This window comes from Panicum virgatum, chromosome 2N, assembly GCF_016808335.1.
Source record: "Panicum virgatum strain AP13 chromosome 2N, P.virgatum_v5, whole genome shotgun sequence".
Taxonomy (NCBI): domain Eukaryota; kingdom Viridiplantae; phylum Streptophyta; class Magnoliopsida; order Poales; family Poaceae; genus Panicum; species Panicum virgatum.
The window spans coordinates 10,368,425-10,387,597 of record NC_053146.1 but is presented as its reverse complement, the minus strand read 5'-3'; the positions used below and the strand labels follow the sequence as shown (position 1 = coordinate 10,387,597).

Here is a 19,173-nt window from a genome sequence, read left to right as displayed (position 1 = left end):
AAACACAGCAGATTTATGCTTGTTTACCAACTGTCCAGAGCCCTTGTTGTAAATGTCTAGGATCTGTGCAATCCGATCAGCATTCCTCCTGTCTGCCTGGCTAAAGATTAGGCAGTCATCTGCAAATAACAGGTGGGATATCCATGGTGCACGTTGGCTAACCCGAATCCCTCTCGAGATATATTGTGGACCAATTGCTTTTAGCATACAAGTCAGTCCTTCCGCACATAACAAAAACAGATACGGCGAGATCGGATCACCCTGCCTGATTCCACGAGACGGTATAAAGGATTGGGAGAGCATACCATTCACTCGAACCGAGAAAGAGACAGAGGTTACACAACGCATCCATAGTCACAAAGTTCCTGGGTCGACCGGGTCGAGGAACGGGGTCGAGGGTCGAGGGACGTCACTTTATAAAATTGTGGTACGAAGGGGGTATATCTCTATGGAACGATAAATTATTATGTGGAACGCGACTCTAATTCATTCGGGTCGATATTTTCGGGTCGATGCGTCTTTAAAAAGACAAAAACTATATATATATATATATATATGTGTGCTATTAATGAAGAAACTAATCTGCACAAGCATATAAGAAACATACAAAATAGTACATTTAGATCATACTACACGTACTCAGCTTATTATCTAATAAAAACCACCTCAATCCGCTATCAATAACCTTCTTATCCCAATTAAATCTGCTAGCAATGGGGCTGCGACCCCTCTCAAACCGGGACGCGATCCAACCTTGAATGGGACACTGACCCTCTTCGACCCCGACCCTCGAATCGGAACAGCGTTCCCGGGTCGTGGGATGAGACATCGACCCCGAATTCTGTGACTATGAACGCATCACCAGATCATGCCATCTATCAGCAAAACCAAGGGCACCCATCACCAAATTCAAATAGTTCCATTCCACCCGGTTGTAAGCTTTAGCCATATCAAGCTTCACTGCACATGCACCGGACTTACCCTTTTTGTTCCTCAGGTAGTGTATACACTCGTAAGCAATCACCACATTATCTGTAATAAGCCGGCCAGGAATAAATGCACTCTGCTCCTCAGAAATAACTTCATCTAACACCAACCGAAGTCTATTGGCCATTGTTTTTTAGCAGAGTTTGTAAAGCACATTGCACAAAGAAATTGGTCTGAATTGTGTGAGCTCCTGTGGATTGGCAACTTTAGGGATAAGAACCAGTACTGTCCTATTGATTTGCTCTGGGAGTTCACCACCATTCAAAAAACCCAACACCGCTACTGTCACATTTTCTTTCATCAAAGCCCAATGCTTTTGGAAGAAACCAGCTGTGAAACTATCCTCCCCAGGAGCCTTATTCGGTCCCATCTGGAACAGGGCTACTTCAACCTCCTCAGGAGTGAACGGCCGGCACAACATTTCATTCATTTGGTCCGACACTCTCCGCGGCACAAAATCACACACCTTTTCTGGCTGCAAATCAGCTTGGGCTGTGAACAACTGTTGATAGAAGTTGCTTGCTAGCCTTTGTAGATCCTTTTGCGATGTGTAAACTGTTCCATCCTCAGAACGCAGAGTTCGAATTCTATTGGTTCTCGCTCGTGCTTTAGCTTTTGCCTGAAAATAACCCGTATTCCTATCGCCCTCCCGTAACCATTCAACTCGAGAGTGTTGTCGTTCCATCATTTCTTCTCTCATTAGAACTTCTGAAAGCTCAGCCATGAGGTTCTTTTCTCGAACTGTTGGCCCTCTATACAAGGTGTCACTTCTTTCCTCCTCAAGCTTTTCCCGGATGGATTTGATCTTTTCTTTCACAGAACCAAATACCTCTTTATCCCAGGAGCTCAAGGAGGATCGCAATGCAGCTAGTGAGGATGCAACTGAAGATAAATCACTAGTGCCTGGCCCCGGATCCCATGTTCTCTCCACAAACGGTAAATAATTATCATGCCGCTGCCACATGTTTTCATATCGAAAAGGTCGTCGATTTCTCCTTTTATTCTTTCTCTCTCCTCCTTGTGACATGCGAATCTCCACTAGTACAGCACAATGATCAGATTGAGCTAGGGGAATGTGCTTAACCACAGTCTCCCCCATTAGCTCCAGGAACCTGTGGTCACCCAAACCCCGGTCCAAGCGGACTTTAACATTCCTTAACATTCCTGTCACCGTCTTGCCGGTTATCCCATGTATATGGCAAACCTGAGAAGCCAAGATCGACAAAACCACAGTCATGCACCACTTTCTGGAAGCCATCCATTTGCCATTGTTCCCTCTCGTTTCCACCAAATTGCTCATTTGCCTCAAGCACTTCGTTGAAGTCTCCAACACACAGCCATGGTGCATTCAGCTGTGCTCGTAGAAATCGGAGAAGGTACCAACTATTCTTACGCATTTCCCTCCTCGGTTCCCCATAAAAACCAGTTAGGCGCCAATGTCGAACGCCTAAAGCTTCACACGAGAGTAAGACATCTATATGCGACCTCGACAGACTTTAGCGCCGCCGCCGCTCTAGCGCCGCCGCCGCCCTAGTGTCGCCACTGCTCCAGCGCTGCCGCCTCTAGCGCCGCCGCCCCCTTTTACAACACCGATCTTTGGTGACGCGCCACATCTTTGTTCTCGTCGCGGAGGTCATCCTTGCTGCGCTCTGCCCTCTTTTCTTTAAGACTACCTGCAGTTGCACGAGTCTGAATAGGATGCTCTACGGCTGCCCTCAAGGTGTTCGACGTTTTGTTCGAACTACCCTGCTTCTGTGAAAACACCAGGGTCCGTGTGTGTGTTTTGATAGCATGAATATCTGGGTCTCCAAGGAGCGGTCACGCCGGGCACAATGAATCTCCTAAGTGTGAACTGCCGGGGCAGTGGGCGGCCTGAGGCAGTTCAAGAACTACACCATGTGCTGCAGACAGTGAGGCCTGCAGTGTTGTTTTTGATGGAAACAAAGATGCACAGAAATCGGGCTATGGTTTTGAAGAAATCGCTGGGTTTTCCTAACGCAGAGGCAGTAAGTTCGGAGGGCCTTAGTGGTGGTTTAATGCTATTATGGAGAGGGGACGTTACTTTAGCCAACACATGACTTAGGCATGCCTCCTTAGCATAATGATGAGCAGGTAGAAACGGCCCAAAAATAAAAATAAAAGGAATTCCGTTGACGGGACTCGAACCCGGGTCTCTCGGGTGAGAGTCAAGTATCCTAACCAGCTAGACTACAATGGATTGTTAGCGTGCTTGCGTTACAACATTTACTGAATCAACTGCTCGCCTTCTCCCGCTTCGTCGGCGCTCTCGATGGCTCGACCTCGTGCCACAGCGGCGCCGACTGCTCCGTGGTGGCCGCACTCCCGACGGTGTCTGCTGCCGAGGGAGGCCGCCCTCTAGCTCCACGGCCTTCCCGTGCCCAAGGAGACAGGAGTCAAGGAGCAGTGGAGCTGGAACGTAGGGGCGGAGCTGTGTGGTCGCGTCGGGGTCCGCCGACCCCGACGACTTTCGTGAAATTCATAGTACCCAGCAATTTTTCACCGTGTAGGACCCCAGTAAAAAATCAACAAGACCCCGGTAAGCCCAGCCCAGGTAGCACCGTAGCATCTCGTTGCAAGTTGCAGAGCAAAATATGCACGTCCATGACCATAAATTGGCCCAAGCCAATGTACACTAGCATGTAAAACTTGGCCCAAGAGGGCAGAGGCATATCAGGCCATCAGGGTCCATCGGGCAGCACGGAGGCAACAAGAAGAAAACGATCACACCCAGAAAAATCGATCTACAACCTGACAGCGACTCTTACTCTTCTCTCTGCGACTATTCCTCTTCTCTCTTGCGCCGATTCAATCAAGGCCAACTGGCCAAATCGCTCTATGCTCGTGCATCCGCTCGGCCATGAATCATGAGTGGAGTCAACCTCGGAGGAGGTAACCCCATCTGCTACTCAATTGATAATCTGGTCCCTTCTTACTTGATTAGTTGATTATTAGGGTTTTTCTTTTGGGTTCTTTGGGAATTGGGATATTAGGTTTTTATATTTTTAATTTTTGTTTCAGCAACGTGATGGGAAAGCATAGTCAAACAGAAAGTTTTCTTGCTTGCATTCTGGGGAAATACTTTCTTCGATAGTTCTACTCCTGGTTCCAACAATCCAACAAAATGTCAGGTAAGAAAAGGTGCAAATTAGATATTTTTTTTGCATTCAGTATCTAATTTAGTATTTAATTATGTTGATGGTTAACTAATTTGGTAGGAAATCAATGTACGTTGGAACGATTCTTGAAAAGGAAATCACCCCCAGCTGCTGCTGATGACAGTCCTGATAGAGGCACTTCAAGAAGAGATGGTGATGCATTAAACACCAATCATTCTACTCATCATTCTTCACGAATCGCACGTCATGAGGTAAAGTTTGATGAGCTTCCATATGATCCAGCAGACAGAAGGAGAATATCAAATTACATAGGCCAAACACTACAAGATGATGTAAGACGAAAGTATCTGATTAGAGGCCCTTTTAAACCACAACCTGGTTTTAAGTTTCCAGAAACAATGATAGCCGGTCATCCACGTCGATGTCAACCTACATGGTTCACTACATACAATTGGCTAGAGTATAGTGAAAAGGTGGATAAGTGTTTTTGTTTCTACTGCTACTTATTTAGAGACTCCCACAAGGGCCAAGGTGGGAATGATGCATTTGTAGTTGATGGCTGGGATGGCTGGAACAAATCTGAGAGGCTTCGAGATCATGTAGGCACCAAGTGTGATAGTTTTCATAATATAGCTGTGAAACGATGTGAAAATTTGTTGAAGCCCGGCCAATCAATTGGTGCTCAATTGAACAAGCTTAGTAATATCACGAAAGAGCAGCAATTGATTCGGTTGAGAACTTCAATTAAAGCTGTTCGATACTTGTTGAATCAAGGTTTAGCTTTTCGTGGGCATGATGAATCAGAGGAGTCTACAAATAAAGGAAATTTTCGAGAGTTGGTACAGCTTTTGGCAGAGGAAAATGACATGGTAAAGAAAGCTATAAGTAAGGCTCCTAAAAATAGTAAAATGATTGCTCCAGAGATTCAAAAGGACATTGCAAATTGTTTTTCTTAGGTAACAGCAGCTGGTGATATTATTTTTTCACAAATTATGTCATCTTTCATAGTCCACATTGATGAATTAGTTATGTTACCTTTTTTTGCAGATCATAGTGAAATCTATCATTGAAGAAATTGGAGGGGATGTTTTTTGCATATTAGTAGATGAGTCAGCAGATGTTTCTGGTAAGGAACAAATGGCTATTGTTTTGCGTTATGTTGATATGCTCGGGGAGATAAAGGAGAGACTCATTGCTGTGGTTCATGTGCAAGAAACATCAGCTTCATGTCTCAAATCTAACATCGATTATGTGTTTAATAAGTATGGATTGAGCTATAGCCAAGTCAGAGGACAAGGTTATGATGGAGCCAGCAACATGAAAGGTGAGTTCAATGGTTTGAGGGCTTTAATCATGAGAGAGAACAGCTCAGCATATTATATACATTGCTTTGCTCATCAGCTTCAGTTAGTCATCGTCGCTGTAGCTAAAAAGAATGATGACGCTAGTGATTTCTTTGACATGGTATCCCTATTGCTAACCGTGGCGGGAGCTTCTTGCAAACGTAAAGATATGATTCGGGAAAGTCAACAAGAGAGGGTGAAAAAAGACATAGGCAGTGGACAACTAAATAGTGGAACTGGATTAAATCAAGAGCAGTCCCTTCAAAGAGCTGGAGACACACGCTGGGGTTCTCACTATAAAACTCTCAAGAGCCTTAGCAATCTGCACCCTGAAGTTATTGAAGTGCTTCAATATGTTGAAAAAGAAGACCCAAATGATGCAAAAAGATGTCAAGCTCGTGGTCTCATGACCTATCTCAAAGATTTTGATTTTGTGTTCCACTTGCAGTTAATGTTGCTTATTTTGGGACATGCAAATTCTTTATCACTGTCATTGCAAAGGAAAGATAAAGATATCTTGGAGGCCATGTTAGAGGTGAAGTTAACCAAACAAAAATTTCAGCAACTTAGAGATGATGGCTGTGATTCTCTATTGGAGACTGTGTACTCCTTTTGCGAAGAACACGATATTCCTAAGTTGGATATGGAGGAGGACTACATCGATCGTCATAATCCAAGAAAAAAGACCAATCGCAGCAACTATCAACACTACAGATATGATTGTTTGAACCCAATTATTGACTTGCAACTTGCAGAGTTTAGTGACCGATTCAATGAGGTTAATTCTAAACTGCTTACTCAGATTGCTGCTTTCAACCCCAAGAATTCTTTTGAGGCATTCAAATTTGAGAGCTTGATGGAATTGGCTAAGTCATACCCTGATGATTTCAATTCAACACAACTGAAGGATCTTGGTCGCGAGCTTCTGATTTACATTGATAATGTGCGAGCTGATGAAAGATTTGCCAATTTGAATACTATTTCTGAGCTTGCTAGGTTGATGGTGCATACTCAAAAGAATCTTAATTTTTCTTTGGTCTATCGGCTTCTCAAGCTAGTACTAGTTCTTCCTATTGCCACTGCATCGGTCGAGAGATGCTTTTCAGCAATGAAAATTGTGAAGACAATATTATGAAATCGTATTGGCGATGAATTTATGAATGATTGTATCATATGCTTTGTGGAACAAGGATTTCTAGCCAAAATTCTAATTGATGATGTGATAGATCGCTTTAACAAGATGGAGGATCGTAGCCGCAGAAAGAAGAAACAAGACAAGGCAGCTACTACTGTGAAAGGATGAAAATTTATTTTGTATTTGTCACAACATGCCCTTTGTAATTTCATCAATTATCGACATTGTGCATGACATTATATTTTCAAGTTGGTATTGTAAGTTTGTTCCGACCCCGGTGCCATTTTTTTCTGGCTTCGCCCCTGGGCTGGTGATCGGGCGGGAGATCGGGGAGACGGTGAAGGAATTGATGGAGGACGCCATGATCAGGGAGAGCGCAGCTAGGGTCGGCCGGCAGGCCGCCATGGCCGTCGCCGATGGCGGCACGAGCTACCGGAGCATGCAAGAGTTTGTTGCCAAGCTCAAGTTCCCCTTAAGCAATCTTTGGTAGCATGGAGTTTGGTTGTAATTAGAAGGAGGTTTCACAATTCATATTCACCTTATTTGTCGGAGATGTTAGATTTGAGGAAATCAGCTACCAAGGTTGTTTGCATCTGCAGGGAAGTGAGATGGCTGAAAGGTCACCATTTGGTTTTGCGTCATACTGAACTGTAGTACCAAATTGCTCCTACTGTAACTTAGATTTTCAACCGGGAGGAAAAAAATGGGAGAAGCAACTGAAAGCCAATGCGAGCAATTTGCTCTGTCCTTGGCAGTTGCCATCTTTCAGATTTTTATTTATTTATCAGAAAGCCTTTTGTTATGTCCTCTCGAAATGGTGCGCTGGTAACAGAGTTCTTGTATTGCATTTTGCCTATATAGTGGTGTGAAAAACTTGAGGTTTTCTTTTTCCAATTAAGGGGGCATAGGAGCTCTTTGACCTTGACCGAGAGAAGTTCCACCCCAAAAAAAAAGACCTTGAAATTTGCCCGGTTTCCTAGATGGAGAGACGAAGAAAAGGACAAGCTGTCAATGTGATTTATGCGTGGCTGAGATGGAGATGACCGCGTGGCGAGACAACATTGGGGACAACATAAAAAGGACGAACAAAAGAAGAAGAAAAATTCCGTTGCCGGGACTCGAACCCGGGTCTCTCGGGTGAGAGCCGAGTATCCTAACCAGCTAGACTACAACGGATTGCTTTTATGCCTAGGATAAAATTCTTTGTCATCCCTTTGCCACCGGCGAGCGTTGCACGTTCTGCTGGATATAGCCACGAACGGAACGCCCAGACGTAGGAACCGGAGCGGCGGCAGCCATGGCGAGCGTCGCCATCAAGAAGACGGCAAAGGCCAGCACGCACGATCACCCAGACACCCAGTGGCGCCCACGGGGGCCAGCACCCCGCCACCCGCGCCGTGGGATGATCTCTTCGCTAAGATTGGAGATTAGCTCATGCCTTTTTGTGCATTTGCTCATTGTTTGGTCTAGTCGTGTGATTTTCATGTAGGAAGTGCAGATTAGGGCCCACAAATGAATTGGCCCGGCCCAATTCTTATGGCTTCATCTTCTAGCTAGGTGAAGTTAACATCTTTTTTTTTACGGCAATGACAAGGTGATGGTCTGACAGACTTCTCATTTTACAAAAAGAATATTTTTACAATTCACACGTGATGGGTTCCCGGAGAAGCCCTCCTACAGAACAATTCTTAATCAAACAAAACGAGGTCGACAACCGCGGAGCCCCGCTACAACCTACAAAGTGAAGCTCGTGGTTCTGCACTTGCTAATAATACTTTATGCTGTTTGCATTGTGTCAGTAAGTGCAGAGCATGTGACGACCAGCATCTGAGCGTGCTAAACCTATCAAAGAACTCACTGTTTGGTGTCCTGCATCTAGCTAGTCAAGCTATTATATACCTAGAACCTTTCTGTGTCTTCTTTTTCCTGGCAAATCGTTGAGCACCGACTTATTTATGGCAAAGAACCTAACTGCTAAAATATTTTATTACATTAACTGCAAGAAAACAATTTCTAATAAATTTCCAAGCACTTGTCTCCATCAACCTGTAAATTACCCTTTTTCAGCCCTGTAACTTGCTTGGGTTTATTAATTGGCCATTTTCATACAATTACATATATAACAGAATGAGATTATGGACGTCGGCATCCACCCCAGTACCCCACCTATCCTCCAGTTTGACAGTGCAAATAAGATCACCGAAACCAAGCACTCAAAATTGCTTATTACTTACTAAACCTTGCAAATGCCAGCCTAGTTTATACTTATTATAAATAAATACCAAAGTTACATAGGTGTTTTTCTTGCAAAAAACTTGATATATGTATTTCAGAGATAATATTGTTTGAGTACTAATCGTTTATTCATTGCATAAAGAGAATTTGGGAACAATGGATCAAATGATGAACTTCAAAAGGATTGCAAAAGTTCTTGGGGGAATTTCTATACTCTCCAATGCAAACATGCCATTATTACGGAAAAGACTAGTTTACATCCTCAAATTATCGCAAAAGTCTTATTTTCAACCTACAACTACAAAATCGGACAACAACAGCCATCCAACTGTTCAAACCGGACAAATTTCGCCCTTGAATGGTTTTCAGAGGTGGTTTTCATTTTGTGGAAATTAAAAATATTCAAGTTCAAACTAAAAAATTATATGTAATTTATTTTGAATCAGAAAAATACGAGACGAGTGCCAACATTTTTCTAAAAATGTAACGTATCTGTTTGCACTCTAATTGCTAGTTATTTGGATCCAATTTTCTCATGTTACTAATTTTTTTGAAAAAATAAGGTTCCAATAGAACATCAACAGGTACGCTACATTTTTCTAAATGTTAACCGTTTTCTATTTTTCTAATTTTAAATGAACTATTTTGATTTTGTAAAGATCTAATCAGAATTTTTAATTTTCAAAAAAGCATACAAAACCGCCTTCGAAATTTCAAAGGGCGCAATTAGCCTGGTTTCATTAGTTATTGGTGGTCCATGTTGTCTGATTTTATTGTTTGAGGTTGAAAATAGGACTATTGTGCTAGTTCAAAGGGTAGAAATTAGACTTTTCCCCATTATTAATCCAGGTAGTTTGGTTTAATTGATTAATGGATGCTCTGTGCCTCTGTGATCTACCAATAAGATGATGTAGCTTATATGAGAAACCATGGGTGGCGCCAGGGGTATGCCTTGTATTCCTTGGCATACCCAAGATTTGGGAGGAAATACTAATACATAAATTTAGAGAATCTCCAAGAGTCTTTCTAAATTATACTCACTAAATTATTATGTGGAGAGACTTCTGCATAAAATCTTTTTCTATATATTTTCACTGTCCAATAGCTTTTCTATATCTTGTGTATACTCTAGAAAGCCATTTTCGTTATCTATCTTTGCCTAGCAAGAAATGCGGAATGGAGGATGTCTATATTTGGATAACCGCTTGAAGAAGCTGTTGGAGGGTATTTTTTCCATCAAAATCTCTATTCCTAGCAACGAGGAAATACATTACTATTGACTAAAGATTACATTGTCATGTAGACGAAAAACTGGAGGCAGTGGGAAGAAAAAATCCAACAGAATGATGACAGTGGTAAGATACAAATATAAATGCTTCCATGTTTAGGTTATAGCGTCATGGTATTGCTTACATAAGTTGTCCTAATATACATGCCATTGGGGAAAAATTCTAGGTCCTCAAATGATCAAACATGTGCAAGAATTCAAATTCGTCCGAGATCACTTTAAAGGGCATGGGATACATTGGAAGATTTTTGGATGGTTGGTAATTTACTTTAACATGAAAATTTTGTTAATTTATATTTAACAAAACAATGAAATTCAAACTACTAGTTTATCCTTGTAGCGATCTTTCTTCAAACAATTCTATGGGTCAGTCACTGAAGAGGACTACACAGCCATGCGACTTGGCTTCATTGTGGTACACACACTCATCAGTCAAACATCAAATCTGTTCCTCAGTATGTCATATTATGTAACATATACATACATTTATATGATTCTTTTTTTGTAGAAACACTGCAGCGGGAACCCGAAATTCAACTTTTACAACTACATGATTAGAGCATTTGAGGCTGATTACAAGAAAGTAGTTGGTATAAGGTAAACATATGAAGTTTATTTGCTGTCAAGACACACAAAATGTTCATATGTTGTAATGGTATTTAATTAATTTGTAATGTCGCCACTGATTAACTAATGCCAAAATTTGATTCTTATGCAGTTGGTACCTTTGGGCTTTGCTAATGATATTCTTACTACTGAATGTTCATGATATATTTCAAATTTATTGTTAATCATCACTTTAATTTCAACACGGTGGTATCTCTATTGTTTAAAATGATATTTACCATTTTAGAATTATTGTTGACCAATATATTTGTTTAAGACAACTATATTATCCTTGATTCGAAAACTAATACTACTTTTTTGTTGATGTTGTTACAGGGTGGTATGTCTATACATGGTTATCATTGGCACCTTTTATTGTAAGTTAACAATACCCAAGAGATTTACATGTGTCCACACATCTGCAAATTCTAACTAGATATGTGGGTTGTTAAAATCTAAATAATGTAGACACTACACATAATGACTGTGTTCTTGGTGATTTTTCACTAACCAAGTGTAGATATAATGATAAATAATTAAGTTTCCATTTTAAAAGGTAAAATCATGTCCTAAGTGTTGTATTTATTAATCCTTTGCAGCTGCTGCTTGTGGTTGGATGTAAGATGGAGCATGTCATTACTGAGTTGGCTGTTGAGGTTGCAAAGAAACACACAGCAATAGAAGGGGATGTGATAGTCGCTCATTCGGATGATTTTTTCTGGTTCCATAGGCCTAAAGTGGTCCTCTGCTTGATCCACTTCATTCTATTTCAGATAGCGTTTGAGATAGCATTTTTCTTCTGGCTCTTGGTAAGAACAGTAAGCTAGTATCCCAAAATATATCATCTTGGGATAAATGTAGAAAGAGATATACATATATATAGGAGGACTCTTATTATATTACCACAGTTGACTATTGATACATAGATTTGTAGGCTGTCTTCATTTTGAATCTGGTATGTTACACTATTATACAAAATTACAAGCTCAAGACACATGGCTTACTCAAATATCAAACATCCATCAAATTATCTCCAAGAGTTTGACTTATTTTAATGATATTTATATTTATTTAGACTAATAGTATGTAAGTAAAAGTTTTTTTATGAAATGTGTAAGTAAAAGTAGAGGTCACCTCTGACATCCATATCAAACCTTGCAGGTAGCATATGGGTATAAATCATGCATCATGGGAAGACATGCACATGCTATTGCTCGACTTGTATTGAGGTATCATTGACAAATACCTATGTCAGCACCAATACTTGTGATAAATGTTTAGAAATTGTGAGCTTTATTTGTTATATATCCAATTGCTTTCAGTGTCGCCAGCCGGATCTTATGTGGTTACAGCACCCTACCTCTTTATGTGATCGTCTCTCATGTAAGTTTAATTTTTTTTTAAGCATTGTTGCATTCAGCTATTTTTGATACAGAGTAAGTTGGTGATATAAGTTACACCAAGAGCTCAACACAAGTGCTAAAATGTATTGAGTAAAATATTAGCATGGTTAGAATAATGATGCATTAAATTGATATACCCAGTACACAAATACATATTTGTCTTCGGTGGTTTCAAGGAAGTTAAAATTTAAATACTTTTTACTTATTATATACATATATTCTGTTTTAACAAACCCCAATCATGTTTCTAGCATCATTTTCTACTCTATGGGTTATAGTATCACAAATCCTAGATTGAGGATGTAACGAACATGGCACCATTTATGCCATTTCGAGTGATTTTGGTGATCGAATGACAACACAACACTTGGACTAACATGATTGTTAAGATGACCATTCTCAGGCTTTTAGGTTCAAGTGATGACAAAGAGAAAGAGAAGATAGGCATAGCAAGCCCCGAAGGGCCGCTCTTCGGATCAGGAGCACTGGAAGAACCGATGCCTAAGCATTGGTGCATCCGACGCTTGTCGGAAGAACCGACGCTATGAAGTTTGGTGCAGAAAGGAATCGAAGCCAAGTCAGCATATAGGCACCGGTTGAACCGACGGTCCAAGAAAGGGCATCGGTGCATTGGGCGTACTATGTACTAGAGACGATGTCAAGTGCCCAGGAGAAGTTTCTTCAGCACCGGTTCAACCGACGGTGCATCGGAGTATTGCGTCGGTGCAATGACGTCAGTGCCCAGGAGAAGATTCTTAAGCACCAGATGAACCGGTGATGCATCGGTACAAAGCATCGGTTCAACCGGTGGTCACTGCGTCAGCTATCAGAAGTTCAACGGCTACTTCATGCTTAGAGTGACCGGATGAACCGACGCTACCCATGCCAGAGGCATCGGTTCATCCGGTGATACGCAGATTTTCAACTGACCGTTGGAGCAACGGCTACAAGACTTGGTGGCCTTTATATACGCCTTACCCCGGCCATTTGAAGCTTGCTGGAGTTGCTGGATATCCCACACACACCCAAGAACATCTCCAAGCCATACAAAAGCACCAAGATCATATCCTTAGCCCTTAGCACACTTTGAGTGTGTTGTGTAAAGGATTAGCTCTTAGTGAGTGAGTTGCAAGGCTTCGAGCCTTTGTGCTGTGGTTCATTAGCGAACCAAAACAAGAGCTTGGTGCGCCGGCACCTTGGAGCGTGAAGCTCGCCGGCAACGTCATCGACCCTCCGACTTGGTGTGGAGCGGCGACGACATACTTGTGCGGGGGACGTGGAGACCCCAATCCTTTGTGGAGAAGCTCCTTAGTGGAACCCGGGGCCAAGGTGACCGTGATTGTGTTCACGGAAGAGACTTGGTGGCCGAGTAGCAATACTCTTAGTGAGTGCTACAATAACGTGGATGTAGGTGTGCCTTTGTGGCTAACCGAACCACGGGATAAACACCCGCGTCAAGAGTTTGCTATCTCCTATCCCTCTCGTTAAGCTTCCGCATTTCATACTAGCAATTTGTGTGCCTTTACTTTCATAGAATAGTTTCTTGATAGGAAAGGCTATAGGTTGCTAAACTCTTTTGGGATAAGGGGTTTCACACTAGAACAACCTAGTTGCACATCTAGATAGCATGTTTTAGTTTAAGTTTTGTGCAAACTAGTTGGAGCCATAGGTCTAAGTTTTTATTTGTGCCTAATTCACCCCCTCCCCCTCTTAGGCTAGAGCACCCGATTACTTTCAGAGGAACAACCATAGTTATTACCAAAATTGTGATTCACTGAGTTCTTCATCCCTATCCATTTCTGCTATAAGTGGCAGCCATAAAAGATTCGAATATCAGTAAGGAAACTTAGATCTATACTAGTAAAAAATCTGATGGGCTATCAAAGTTTTGATTGCTTATCTCAACCAATACATAATGTCTTCTATTGAAAATGTGACTCTAACTTACTATGACACGTCTAGTAGTAGTCCTCCTATGACCTCCCACACTACTACAGAATAGGCCTTTGGTCCTTGCTATTTGTCCCGGCCACAGTTGGACTCGGAACTAATCTAGGCATTAGTCCCAGTTCTAATGGCTAGGGGACGGAAGGACCCTTTTGTCCCGGTTGCAGCCACCAACCAGGACTAAAAGTCCACCTTTAGTCCCGGTTGGTGGCTTCAACCAGGACTAAAGAGCCAAACCCTTTAATTCGGGTTGGTAAAGGGGGTTCCACGGGTTATTTTAAAAGGATAGCATTCCAACTATTGTCACATGTGTTGTGTAGGTAGGATGGTAAGAACCTATACGCAAGGCAAGAGGTCACGAGTTCGACTCTTCGATGTGGAGTAAATACTTTCTTCATCGCCCAGACCCTTTAGTCCCGGTTGTGGGAACCAGGACTAATAATCAGGGTCTTTTGTCTCGGATTCATAGTCACGGTTCCAAAACCGGAACAAAAGGGGGTTTGGAACCGGGATAAAAGGGGGTTTTCTGTACTAGTGCCAACTCTTCATGCAACCATCTCCAAAACTCACAATGCAGAAAATGACTTGATGACGAAAATGACTAAAATGGAGAATGATTATTCTAGGCACCAAAACACAATGGGGACCTCTATGTAGTGCCAACCAAGGATGGGTCTACATGCATCTTCTTTTACACTCTCCTCTTTATTGGTTTCCTTTATTGTCAATATATATGGATTCTACTCCCTGCAAAATGTAGTATGCATTGGTGAGAATTAAAATTCAGATCCAAAATTTATACCATTTAATTTCATGGTATGTTCCTTTGAATGCAGTAACTGTATTGAAGTAACTAGCCTAATAAAGTTTTTGAACAAGGGTAATAGTTTTTTTTACGTAAATTCCCTATATGGCCCTAAAATAAATGTAAGTCCCTTCTATGGCCTTGTTTTTATCTTCCATCCCTTCCTTGGCCCTACCGTTAGCTACGTTAGCCAGAAGACCATCAAGGCCGGCGCCTACGGCCATGAAAGCCGTGAAGTTCCTTCTCGCCCAGCCTCCACCACTCACTCTTCCTCCGCACGCATGCCATCAGCCGGTACACCGCGCTGAACACATCACACTGCCTCGCTCTGTTGCACGGCTGTAAGGATCGATGGACCAAGAGGGGGGGTGAATTGGGCCTTTTTCAAATTTCTAAAACAAAAAGAAGCATTCTTAACCTATGCAATACTAGTAAGGCTCAATTCACCAACCGGCTAACTAAGCAACCTACACAAGCTATAAAGAATACAACTATAAAGCTAAGCAAGGTAGAGCTAAGTTATGATCTCTAGGGTCAAGCACATGAATAAATTGCATGAAAGTAAGTGCTTGAATGTAAAGAGTGGGCAAGAGACGACCAGATTTTTTCCCGTGGTGTCGATGTGTTGGCACACACTCCTAATCCACATTGTGACACTCACTAAGAGTCTTGTCACCTCCCAAGTCACTGAGACGAGGGTGCTCACTAAGAGTCTCTGTTCACCATCCCGGCGTGGTGGAGCTCAAGCCACGTACAAACTTCTTCAGGCTCCCACAATCAACTTTGCAAGCTCCGGAAGAAACACCTCAATCACCAAGATCGCCTAGGTGCTGCCAATCACCAAGAGTAACAAGTTAGGACCTTCACTTGACCAAGAACCGATCACCAAGAACGGATGCACACACGCTTCTCTCTACTCAAGTCCTTAATCTTGCTTCTTGGATGATTGAATGATCAAATGAGTGGAATATGAAGCTCAAGGTGGCTCGCAACAATAGAATGAGTGTATGAGTGTTGCCTGGTGTCAAGAGAGTTCAAAATGACCCATTGGAGGGGTATATATAGGCAGCTCACGCGGATAGAGCCATTGGAGAAAAGCTGCCAGAAAAGTACGCAACGCCGGTTAATCCGACGGCCCTCCGAAAGTCATTGTCGGTTTAACCGATGAATGTAAACTGCCCATTTGAAAAACTAGATGTTACAACTCGGGCAATTTAACCGACGTATCATCGGTTTAACCGGTGAGTGTAGTTGTCCACTGATCAACTGAAAAACCAACTCTCTGGACAACTGCACCGACGCTAACTCAAATCCATCGTCGGTTTAACCGGTGAGTATAACCTTAGAAATCCCAGGAAAAACCAACGTTCTGGACAACTGCACCGACGTTAACCCCTCTTAATAGTGCGATCTCTACAAAACTATAAAGCCTATACTAACCTAAGTGTCCTTCTCAACCTTGCGACACTTAGGACTAGAAAGATCCTTAGTCTTGTTATATACTTGAGTTTAATATCAAGATCGCCTTTTTGAATGATGAAATTTAGGGGCTTCTTTAACTTATGATCCAATGAGCGATAAGATTTCATTAAGCTGCACAAACTCATTAGTCACAATAATGGTTGTCATTAATCACCGAAACATACCTAGAGGGCCTAGATGCTTTCAACGGCCGGCTAGCCACCACTGCCCCGTGCGAACGGCATCCGGGTGCCTGCTGCGCCGTCGTGCGCCCACCGCCATCCGCACTGGCCTTGGCGCGCCTGCTGCGTGGCCACCCCTATCCCATCCGTCCCAGGCTTGGCGCACCTACTGGGCGGCCAACCGCCCGCTACCGTCCCACCCAACATGGCCTCAGCGCACTGGCCATTGCCGCGCAATACTACAAAAAAGCATTAACCGTGACCTTTAAAATAGTCCTCGGAGGCAGGCATATGGCATTAGTCGGGGCGGTTGTTGACGCTCCTTAGCGCCCCAATTTGTATACCGCAATCGCACGGATCGTGGTAGCTTTTCCCTTAGAGTACTCCCCCAAGGTTTATCAATCCGTGGATCGACAAAGAACTACCTAAGGTTTTCCATCTAATCTAACGGATCTATCCTAACATGAAGCATGAATTGCACATATAGAGTAAACCTTTAATAGATATGAGTGATGTACAAAGGTTGATCTCATCCATGAACATCGGTAAGGATAAAGCATGACCGAAGGTATGACTAAGCCTATCACACGCATTCTAGTTGTAGTTCTAGCTAAACGAGTAAGCACAACATGCATCTCATCCAAAGCCTCTTTAAATCGCGACCTCTAAATTGACCCTCGAAACCCCAAATCTTACACAGGCTACGCCCTGTCACGGCGCTCCCTATCGGTAGAGTAGTTTCAGAGCACGAAGATGTGTCGAACCCCTTTGGTATGTCCAGCATGAAGCCTTAGCCACCACGGCTACAAGAACACCCTAAGTGACCTATCTTAAGAATAGATCTAAGAACAAGTGCACCAAAGAAAGAACGAAATCAACAAAAGAGGTACTCCCAAGCGTCTACCCAGGAGATACTTGATCGCTAAATAGATCGGATGACATGAAGACATTATTCACATAATAGATTCGTTTGGATCGTCACCACCGAGTACATACCATCGACGACTCCAACTAGCTCATGAACTCCACCATGACACAACCACGCAGGGAGGCCATGGCGGCTAGGGGCGGCCTAAGCCATCTCCTAGACAACTTCGAAGACTTGCGGCAGCCGTCGTCTCCCTCCGGTCTTGGCCCTAGGTTTTTGTCGAGTTCTGGGTGGATAGATACCGCGAGTTGAATAAGGTGCGAGCTATTTATGAGCCGAGGAAGCCACCGGTCGAAGGGGAGGCCGAACCGCCTCGGAAACAGGCTAGGCCGGCCGGCTCGTGGGCCTAGGCTGGCCGGCCTACCCTCTTTCGGGCCCGCCTCGGTCTCATCTTTCGCGTGTAGACTCCACGCATCTTCTAGAGTTTATGTCCTTCATGATTGCACCTCTTTGGACATCGTTATCTTAGAGATATCTTCGAGGAAAGGATAGGATAGGGAATCCTTCCTTAAATCTTCATTTGCTTTGCTTAATCCCGAAGTATCTTGATCTCATCTTCGTGGGCTTGGTCCTTTGGGCTCTCTTGGAGGATGGATGTGCATGAATGGGCTTCGAATCAACATGGGCTTTGGTCCTTCCTTTGGGCTTTGGCCTTCGTATTTCTCCGTGTTAGCGCTCGATCACGGGCCTCGTCATTTCATGCTCCAAAATAGGCCAAAAACCTGCAAAAACAAAGTTCCTCCAAAATATATGTGCAAATGTGAAAATGACCAATAATTAGGCCGGGGTTAGGACGGTTAGTGATTTTGATATTAAATTCAAGCCATTATCAAGGATAAACAAGGGATAAAATGGATACTTAAGGAGCACCAACAGCGGTCATTTTTTATTAACCGAGGCGGTTATGACAACCGCCTCGCAAAATATATTACCCGAGGCGGGCATTGTAACTCAACCACCTCAGTAAATTAGGCCCAACCTACTAGCCTAAAAAACCTAGTTGCGAGCACAGATATATACAAGACTTAGAGTTTCTCACACTCATTCCTCTCCTCCCTCTCCCTCAACCCATACCTGGCGGCATGGGTGGCCTGGCTGTGGGTTCCCTTGACCTCAGCGGCGCGGGCGTGCTGGAGCTCCGCCACTGCATGTGCCTGGGCGAGCTTCGCCGGCCATCGCTCCCTCCTACTCTCCTCTTTTCCCCAGCACAAAGCAAGCAATTAGCTTCCCCTTTACTACTCGATCCTCCACAATGCAAAGAGGATGACGCTGACACAGACCCTGATGCTGAGTCACTGACAGCCGCAAGGATGCCTGGGCGAGCTCCGCCAATCGTCGTGTGTGAGAGCGGAGCGGGGGAGGCCAGATCTGGCTGCACGGCGGCTGTGCATGGTGTGGGTAGTGCTGGCTCAGTGGAGCGGGCTCAGCGGCGCGGGCTCTACGATCGCCCTTCCCTCCCCCTCCTCCTAGTGGCACGGAAGGCGGAGGCGGTGGCGGAGGGGGAACACGACGGATGGGCTCGTGATGGGCTCGACGGATAAATGATGGGCTCGGCGTGCTCTTTTCTTTTTTAATTTTTTTATTTGATTAACTGAGATGGTCAGCAAAACCGCCTCAAAAAATAGGTCATTTACCGTGACTTTTCATCCGAGGCGGTTGCGAAAAACACCTCGGTTAATCGTTTTTTCCTGCCTCGGTTAAATTTTTTTGTAGTAG

General features: G+C 43.4%; 1 non-coding gene across 1 annotated transcript; it reads right to left on the bottom strand.

Annotated features, from left to right (window-relative positions):
• Positions 1 to 7,705: 7,705 nt before the first annotated feature.
• On the bottom strand, positions 7,706 to 7,778 carry TRNAE-CUC. Its single transcript has one exon. It is a non-coding gene; the product is annotated as a tRNA-Glu (tRNA).
• Positions 7,779 to 19,173: the final 11,395 nt, after the last annotated feature.